Source organism: Durio zibethinus, chromosome 27 (assembly GCF_047325235.1).
Source record: "Durio zibethinus cultivar Kanyao isolate XHJ-2024 chromosome 27, ASM4732523v1, whole genome shotgun sequence".
Lineage (NCBI taxonomy): Eukaryota > Viridiplantae > Streptophyta > Magnoliopsida > Malvales > Malvaceae > Durio > Durio zibethinus.
The window spans coordinates 9291131-9302180 of NC_143188.1; positions in this window are offsets into that span (position 1 = coordinate 9291131).

The window sequence follows — 11050 nt, forward strand, 5'->3', positions numbered from 1 at the left end:
GCTTAGATAATCTATAAGCAAAAGCCAAGTTCATAAGGTTCCTGGTTTTCACCCTAAGCTTAAGTTCTTCCTATAGCCCACTCACAAAGTTGGACACAAAATAGCTTTCATCCAAATAAGGGTTTGCAAACAGCATATAGGGCCTCAGTTCCTCAAATTTCTCTTGATAGATTATCAACCGTGGATTTTTAAACCAACTTATTAAACTCTTCAACGACATCGAAGTAGGTTTTATCAAAAACCTTTGACATAAATCCACAGCAAACTCCTACCAAGACAGTTTAGGTTTTGCATGAAGTAGCCATTAAACCAAGTTTCAGCCCTACCAGCTAAATACATACTAGCTACTTCTAATTTTCGCTACTCATCTATAGCAAAGATTAAAAAATATTTCTGACATTTTCTTAACCAGCCCCTCGGATTCTCCCCAACAAATACAAGTAACTCTATCTTAGGTCTAGGAGTAAAGGCATTTAAGCTAGTTGAAGAATTAGACCCAAGAACTAACTCATTGTGTTTAGTAGGAGACAGGTTACCTTGTGGGTTAGACTAGTTTTGGCCTTGTTGATCTTAGGTAATAAATCAGCCTCTATGGTTTTATAATTGTATTTCCCATTTTTATTTATCGTCGTAGCTTCAATAGGAATTTTATCCTTTCTTCTAGTTGTAGGCATCTAATTTTGGCCGAATAAAATCTAACTAGTTGTGAGGTTTTTAAACCCGATTCGATTCGATTCAAATTTAATATTTTTTTTTTAATTTTGACAATTTTTAAAATTAAATTTATGACAAATTCGACCCAAATGACCAAGGTTGAAACTTGGTAAAACATAGTCAAACAAAGTTAAACTTAGTTAAAATTGATCAAAATTAATCAAACTAGGTTGAACTTGGGTCAACCATTAAATTTTACAACTAAATGGAATTAATCAGGCTAAAAAATGAAATTAGTGATTTTTAATGCACTAAAAACCTTAATTACACTTCGACAAAGATAAAATTATCGAAATGCCCTTTATGGGTATTTTTGTAATTTGACATTTTCAAAGTTGAATTTTCATGATTCTTTTAGATAATGATTAAATATTATTTATGATTTTGTATGCATCGAAAACCTTGATCACACCATAGAAGATATGAAATTACTAAAATGCTTTTAGAGATATTTTTATAATTTAACCTTCTCAAGCTTGATTTTTCACGAAAAATTTTATATCATGATTTGATATTATTTTATAATTTTTTATACATTAAAAACATTGATTGTATTTCGAAAAGTGTAAAATTCTCAAAATATCATTTAGAGTATTTTTGTAATTTTACCTTTTCGAAGTTGGTTTTTTACGAAAAATTTTAAATTATCATTTCATATTATTTTAAGATTTTTTGTACTTTAAAATGACAAAAACAAAGAAGGGATCTTAGCTGCATAAAAAGGTCAAATATTTGAAAAGGATAAATTGGTCATTTCAAACTGTTCTAGTTACCCTTAGAGCCTCATTTTTGCTAGATTCATAATGAACCATTAATCTCTTAAGTGCTTTAATCCAAGAGTGAAAGGTGATTACTCAAAAAATAAACAAGGGAAGAATAGTAACTATTAGATGGATTTTTTATCAAAAGGCTATTAGACATTTGCATAGGATATATATTTATCATTTAGAGTTAGGAATGATAGGAGAAGGCAGTCAAGGTAATGGCATGGAGGAGAAAAAAGAAAGAAAAAATAGAAAAATTTTAGGAGCTTCATTGAAGGTATAATTTTTGTTATATACCTCATTGCATTTCATACCATTTTTCATAGTTTTCATATTATTTTCATTTGATCTTTTTTTTTGTTGTTTTTTTTTTTTTTTGTGAGAAAACAATTTCCTTCATAGTTGTTTGCCTCCGCAACTCAAAACTTGATCTAAAAATTTAACCAACTAATTCATAGTTTGGATTGAAGTAAAAGAGATTAGGATACATCAAAAATCCACCATGAATACCTATTTAAAAGTTCGACCAAGCTTGTGATCCTCCATGGCTAAACCTCATTTGGGTTATTTTGAATGTTTTTCTTGCTTTAAATGATGCTTATGAATGATTTAAATGATATGATATTTATTATTTGCATAATTGTTGATTATGTTAGTAGTTTATGTAATGTGTTTGGCTAGCATACATATTTTTATGGTTTCCTTTTTAAGTAGTTTATTACATATTTGTTAAAATTCTTTTTATGATAAAAATGCCTTTACATTATAGTTTTATGAATGTTTGATACAAGTTCTAGCTAAATAAAGGATTAAATAATTGTAGGGAACCATAAGAAGCATTCAACCAAGCTTTCCCATGCTTGGCCTAACCTCTTTTTAATGCTTGGTGACTAAATGTTGTTCATGTCAAGTGTATTTGCTTGTGATTTTGGTTTGTTTTTCAAGTTTTCTTTGTGTTCAATAAAATCTTCAATGAATAAAAGTATTAGAATAATCAACTTTTATGGTGATGTTTTATTGATTGCATATGTTTGATTCTAAACAAAAAATAATTGAGACATATCTTAAGTTTTTAGCCAACAAATTCTTGCATGAAAATGCTTTGGCCAAACCTAAATCCTAAACCCTAAAGCCTAAACCTAAACCTAAACCTAAACCTAAACTCTAAACTCAAACCCTAAATAGAAACCTAAACTTAAACTCTAAACCCAAACTCTAAACATAAACCCTAAAAGCCAAACTTTAAACCTTAAAACTTGAACCCTAACCTTAGACCTTTAACCAAACACTAATCCTAAACCCTAAAGCCTAAAATCCTAAACCTAAACCTAAACCTTAACTCCTAAAACCAACTCTGAACCCTAAACCAAGCCCCAAACCTTAAAACCAAGACTTGATCCCCTCTATACATTTGCATATCATTTTACTTCACTAATACATGTATTTTTAAATTATCATGTATTCACATTCCATCATTCATTCCTCATTATCATGCATACATTATATAGTATTATGTTATGCATATCATTCATAGGTTTTAAAGTTTTTTCAATGAAAAATGTTTTAAAATAAGATAGTGTCTCAGGTAAAGATAGCATTTGAGATCTAGTCTAAAAATAGGATGACTCTTTATGGTTATCATTTATGTGAGATATTATCTCAGTTTTTGTAAGACAATTTGAAAACACCTAAGTTAAGAATTTTTTGAAACTTTTTCTAAATATAGAATAGTGAAGGCAATATCTTGATGCTTAGGATTTTTTCATATTGATCCAAAAATAAATTATTTTATTTTTAGAAAAACCAAAATTGATTTATTTTCAAAAAAAAATAAAAAAATCCAACTTTTGTAATTATCTAGTTCAAAGGATATTGTATGGGTGTTAATCCTTCTCCATATATAATCGACTCTTAGGTCCAACTCTGATTTTCACAAACCAAAATATTCTTTTAGCAAACTTCAAACTCGTTTTAAATGTTTTATTAAAAGGATAATTTTTTGTACCAATTACACCTTAAAAAATATTAGTAGTGACTCCTTATTTTTTATTTTTATTGAAAATGCTTTTCAACCTCTTTTTTCATTCTTTAAGTCCGACAATCTGGTTTTTAAACCCGTATGCCATGACAACAGTTGGTAGATTAGAAGAAGAATGGTTGGTCATATGTAGAGCCTTTATAGAATCAGTTTCAAAAAAATAAGCTATTTTTTGAATGAGTGACTCGAGTAACTTATTGATATAAGTCATCTCTCTAGCATCTTAGCCTCAAGCCTCTTCTATCATTCCTCCCATACTATTTGTATACCTTTCAATTACTGTTAAAGAGCCCGTATCTATTCTTGTATGGTGTTTAGTCAGGTACCTTCAACCATTATTCGTTGCTTCTTAGTCTTTCCCAATTTTAAATGGTGGATATACCAATTTGTAATGTAATGAAAGATAAAATATATAAGATAGGTTAGAATATAGAAAAAGAAAAAAAATAAATGAAAATAGAGAATTGGAAAAAAAGAATTCTAATAATTTATTTCTTGATAATCTTATGAATACAAGTTCCTATATAAATGCTCCAGGCTGGTAATCCAACATTACAATAATGACTAAATTCTATTGGGACCATTAACAATAAGGACAAAATAACAAAAGTTGACATTACAGAATTCTATGCAATATCTAATGATTGGCCACCACCTCCACTCCTTAATTTAACCACCCTGATGTGTCTTCTAAAACATCTAATTGTCCTTTTTTTTAGCTTTTTGCCTAACTTTTTTTCTTCCTCTACCTGCTCAACCACCAACTTTTCCTACTAATCATTACCATCTTTACTTGTTGACTTTTTAAAACTTTGATCAACTAATTTTATCACATCAATTCCTTATTCTACTGAATTCTAAATAATCTTATTTATATTTGGGAAAGATATAAAAAACAATAATCCAATATGATGATTTCTCTTAAAATTCTCTTATTTTTGGCATATAGGATAAAAAAAACTTAAAAATAAATAAAATCAATGTTTTTATTCCACTGTACATTTTCTCTTGTCCCAAAAACCATTAACTCATTCTCTCTCAAATGTCTTTTTTTGGTAAATAGACAATATAAATATGATAAGTATTTTATGCATGGAATTTAAACAGTTCTTTTTTTCAGACCAAGAAAATTACTTCAACCAAAGTCATATTGGAACAGAAGAGGATTAAAAAGGTAATTTTTTTATTCTCATTTAAATGTTTAAGCTAATCATTGAGGCTTATGAATTGTGTTCAAAGCAAAATGAAATGAAACTATTGAGTTGGACTTGATCTTCTCCCATTATTTTAAACTATTGAGTTGAACAAAAATTGTTTTAAGTTTGGGTGAAGTAAAAATAGAATAACATACTAAACAAGAAGGTTGGTTTATGCCTTCAACTTCAACCTCAAAAACTAAAGACCAAAACTTCTATTTAGTCAATAAATATAGTTAATGTGTTTTTTGTCCACTCCATTGGTCAACTATGGCATTATTTTTTTTTAAACATTAAAACTTGAGATTAGTCATATTGTCTACATTGTGTAATCATAACTTTAAGAATTTAAAAAAAAATGCAGAGATTAGCCAATTGTTATCCCTTTTCTACTCTTGTGTTTTCTATCATTTCAAAGACAATCTTAATTTTGTTTGAAAAAAAAATAGTAAGGTTTGTCACATTAAAACTATTCAGACAATTGTGACAAAATCGGTTAAACTTTTCTTTGGAAGATGGCATGTTAGAAGGCATACCTCGTCAAAAAATAGGTGTTAATATGAAATTTATTTCACTTATTTTAGTTTATTTTCTTTTCTATTATATTTTAGTAAAAAGTTTTATTCACACACCAATAATTTCTTTTAACACCCCAATAATTATATTACAAATTTAATCTTAAATAAAATTACTTAAATACCAATTAGTAAATTACTTTTTTATCCTTTTTACACTCTTCTTCGTCATTTTCTCTTATCGTATTCTTTTCTTCCCTTCTCCTTTTTCCTTCTTCTCCAACAACAATCAAAATTCACAGTCAAAATTTGTAAAAGTATTTATAATATCTTGTATATTGTCAAAACAGAAGGTGAACTTGAGAAAAACACCTACAAAAATGAAGATTTCAAAGATGACAATTGGGTAAATTGATTTTTTCCCTAAATACACACAATCCCAAAATGTGTTTCTCAAATATAACTTTAGTATCTGAAAATGCATTTTTAAAAATATCTATGTGACCGAATATGAATTACAAGAATTTTTGAAAGAATCTTTATATTACCGGATATACATATCCGAGATTATTTAGTAGGTTTTGAAAATTCATTTTTAGAAAAAATATGTAATGTACCTAAAATGCATTTTCGAAAGTAATAATTTTTTTTTAATTTTTGTTAACATGATTGTAGTTCTTCATATTATTACTTTCGAAAATGCATTTTAGGTACATTTAGATACATTACATATTTTTTCTAAAGTAAGAACTACATTTTCGAAAGTAATATAGCATAAGAAAACAGAAAAAAAGATATGTGATTGTCCATTTCAGTTATATAGATTTAAATTGGCAAGTGAAGATGAATGGGGTGTAAAGATAGTAAGTGGGTTTCACAATCATTTATCAGTAAAACAATTAAAGGGACATTCATTTGCAGGTTAGTTATTTAACAAAGACAACAATGGCTAATATGTCAAACAGTATGGTCAACCTAAAAACATATTATTGATCCTAAAATAACATGATAAGAAAAATGTCAACACTATAAAGATATATACAATGAACATCATAGATATAAATATATTGAAAAAGCTGGTAGATGACAAATGCAATAACTCATGAAAAAATTGTTCGATTGTAAATACATGAAATAGCATAGGACTAAAAGTCAAGCAATTGTGTAAGAGACTTGTACTAGGCTTATCTTACTAGTATATATTTGTTGCATGCCTTTTTAAGTGTCATGATTATTGTCTACCTTTACTTGAAATTGTTGGTGCAACTTCTGTTGAGATGGTACTTTCTGTTGCATTTGTGTACATGGAGGTCAAGCACTATAACAACTACAGTTGGGCATTGTTTACATTAAAAAGTTTGATACTTCTTAGTATATTTTCTAATGTTGATGTTACTGACAAAGATTTGACATTGATGAATGTAAAACAAGTTGTGTTTCCTAAAACAACAAATCTTTTATGCTAAATGCATATCTCAATAAACATGCTTACAAATTGAAAGAAGTTTTTTAAGCAAAAAGAAAAATGAAAGGCATTAATGTCAAGTTGAAATGTCTATGTGTTTTTTTCTGCCTATGATGAGTATGAAAGGCATTTAAATTCATTAAAAATTTATTATCAAACTTATTTAGGTGTAAGCAATGGTTGACAAAATATAAAAAAATATTTATTATTGCTCAAATGAAAAAAGTAATGCACTTTAAAAATGTTATTGTTGCTTAGACGGGTAAAATAATGCGCTTTAAAAATATTAGAACAAATAGGTATGCTTTGGTTTAGTTTTTTATTAAGATTATTTAGATTTGTATAATTCATAACAAAACATTCATTCTAATATACTTTTATTGATTTGTTTAGGGTTGAGAATGCACATATGAAATTTAAGTGACACCTTGGATCATCTCAAGAAAATTTTGAATCATCATAAAGTATAATTAACACCTTTATTGAATTACAACATATAGAGATAAAAGCTTCTTTTGAAAGAAATTTTACGATTGTCGAGCATAATTACAAGCTTTCATTATTTAAAGAGTTACAAAGTTTGGTATCTAGGAGCGCACTAAGTATGATATTCATGGAGAAAAATCAAACAAATCAGGTTAAGATTAGCAAGCAATGTTGTGGTTGCGTTATCATATGCACATATGAATTACTTAGTGCACATAAAATGGTAGAGCACATAAAAGTGATAAGTCTAATTTTCTAATCTAAAATACTTTCTCATCAAAAAAAGTTAAATTAATGAAGAACCAAGTGGATGAAATATTTGAAGAGTTGACCATTACGTTCAAGATTAAGCTAATTATAAAATGCTTTAATGATTGTGATGAATTTGATAAATTAACCATGAAAAGAAAGTTGCGAGAACTAAGTAATCTGTCAACAACTGTCTTGATTCCATTACTAAAATTTGTTAAGACAAAAGGTTGCAGAGCGATTAAAATAGATAAATCTATGCGACGTGACCCATTACACTAGGAGATTATATTATCTGTACAAGATAATATATCACCACCAACCACTAGAAGTTCCATGAAAGTTACATCATATATCAATAAACTTTCTATTTAGCATTTTTATGGTAGACAAAAAATTTGATATTTGTCTAGTTTTCCAATAAAATTACATCTATATATATAGACCATCGTTGATGTTGAACAAATAAATATTATGGTTTTGGTTCTATTGCTGGATTGCTTGGATTTGGTATATATGGTTGGGTACAAGTATGACAAGATTTAACTAATTAATCGATTCAATATCGAGGCGAATATGTCATTGTATGAATCCATAGAACATGTTGAGAAATTAGTAGAAATCGTATCATATTTTAACACTTTTACCTCATACGAAAAGTGGATAACCTTACCAGATATGGATCATTTGATTACTTTACGAAATAATGTCATACTAATCCACATCAATTTGAGACAATGCTTAACATATCTTATTATTAGATCTATATCACCTGCACCATTGAAACAGAAAGTCATTACGATTGGATTTGTAAATGATTGTCATTTTATACAGGTACCATTAATTATATTTTATATTTATCATTTCTATTATTTATAATCACCTTACAATTAATACTTATCATATCTATCGATTTTATACAGGTATTCATGAAGTCGTTCTTACTAATACATCCGATTACATGCAACTAGCATAGGATATAATATGAACATGCTCAAGGATATGAGGTTCCATTTGTATCGTGCATAGAAGATTTTAAATTATTATTTAGTAAAAACTTTAAGAAACAGTTAAAATAGATTGATAACTTTAGATGGATTTTTTATTTATTAATATGTTTTATTTGATATCTTATAATTTTATATTTAGCAAGCTCTTTAATGCATAATTTATGTAGTAACTTCTTTAATGCATATGTTATATAACAAGATCATATATGGCAACATAAAAATAAAATGTCATGCAATAATATAATTACAATAAAAAAATTAATGCACATCTAAGGTATTCATAAAAAAAGTCCTACTCTCTGACCCTAGGTTTTTTAAATCGAATATATACATGTTGTGGTGGAACGAGTAATGCTAACTTTGATGCTAAGAGATCAAACGATGTTGGAGGTGAATAGAGTGGGTATCGAGCAATACTGCCACAAATGCTGGAGGTTGAGAGTGCAAGGAATTCTATAGTCCTACCATTGGTGCTAAAGTTGATAAGCGAAGAAAATCAAGTAGTGCTATAGTTGGTGCTAAAGGTAGGGAACAAAGGGGATTGGGCAGTGGAAGCAAAGATGGTCAAGGAGTCAATGTATATAACAATGGGTCTAGTATAAACACCCTGGTCAGACCCATCGCAAACAACCTAGGCAATATGACATGTGCTTCAAAAATCACATCTCTCTATGCATCCACTCCATGATATAATCCACCGTAAATAACACTATTTAAGAACTGTTAATGCCAACGAGATCACCTATAAAATTTTAATAAGAAAAATCAATATCTAAACTATATAATTAATATTGTATAAGTAATAACTACCAAAGTTATAACTTACCATATCCTTGGTAGACCTACTAACAACCAAGATAGACTGAAACTTGGATTTATGCATCAGATTTTGAATGTTCTAATAAGAAATTGATGCATACCAATCATCATAATTTGGTAAAGACTCATCCGATGTAGCACATCGATGCCCTCGATGATCGATAGGTGGAACATGTATATCCTATTACTCCAAAACTAATACAAAAAGTTATATGCAACATCATATGTGCTAAAATATACACTTTGGTTAACTTAACACGAAGTCAAAGAGGTTGAAGGAATGGTCTATACGTAACCTAACGGTTGTAAAACCCTCTTCAAATAATATAGCTCAACAATAACCCACACTTCATACACCTAGAAAAATAAGCAATATTTGATAATGAGTGATGCTGTCGCTGTATCTCATAAGAGCTCCAACACACGTAAACTAAGAACAAGGCATCCAGTTGCTCTTATGTTGTTATGATGAATCAGTATACTATAGGGCTTCCATCATCGAGCATGAGACTCATAATCAAAATATCCCATGTTGGCTACTAGATCAAGTATAAAAAGTACTTATAAATTTATGCCTACATTTACATTGAAAAAGCATAAATTATGTGTTATATAAAATCATATAAACAAATATAGCTAATCTATAAATCATTAAACTAATATAATATACATACTTGAAGAAACGTAATATAACCAGCAATCTGATAAACTTAAGTTCTACTCAATATACTAAGCTGCTTGTATAAATATGTCAAGCAAGTTGCCCCCCAACATATATATTAGTAGTGCTCAAGTTGTTCAATAAATATAAATACATAATCGATACTTTATTTTTACTCTTGTTGACAAATAACGTTCATCCTAAAAGATGGAACAAGAAAGCTTTAGTAGCATACTCCACATCTTGATTAGAAGAGCTATCAATAACACCTTTAAATGTATCTCGCAACCATTATAACCTGGCAAATGCATCACAAAAACAATGTGTTGCCTTATACGTCATGAACTTCTAAACTAATATCATTGCCCCATTTAACGGGTACATAGAGAATCAATTTAACATCATCCAATGTGATCGTCATCTCGTTGAATGGTAGGTGAAAAGTATTTGTCTCAAGTTGTCCATTTTCAACAAATGTTGAAACTATCATATTATTGAACAAATGATAAGCACAATCAATTAATAGTAGCAATCTTAATCAAACAACCTTCACACGAACACGTTGCCAATAAGCATCTAAAGGCCAACGTTGTAACTTTGCCCTATAGTTGATTGTTTTTAAGGCACCTCACTTATATAACAACAAAGACAAATAGAAACTAATTATTAGTTTTACGTACATTATGTACCAAAAATAAGTATCAGTCTCATTGAATTTATTACCTGACCATTTCATTTATATTACAATATGATTGTTGAAGCTCTAAAGTAAAGAAGTATCCATCAACCCTCCAAAAAATGACTTTGAGGGATGAACAACCGAATTTAGGAGATAAACATTCGACTGCTTTGTCAGATCAACAACTGACTCATATGCATGTTCATTGATTCATCGTCTCTTCTTAAAAGTATTACTTTTACGAATGTTAGATGATCATCACGTTAGCTTTCAAAGCAAATATGCAAAACTCAATGTGTATATAATGATACAAGCATGGATATGAAATTTATTGTGAGATTTCTAAGCTTCTAGATATAGGGTGTCGAAATTTGTAAAAGGTTTTCGGACATAAATTTTTAAAAAATTTTAAAAGTTTCTAGACATGCATTTCAGGAAACTTTAAAAGGATTCA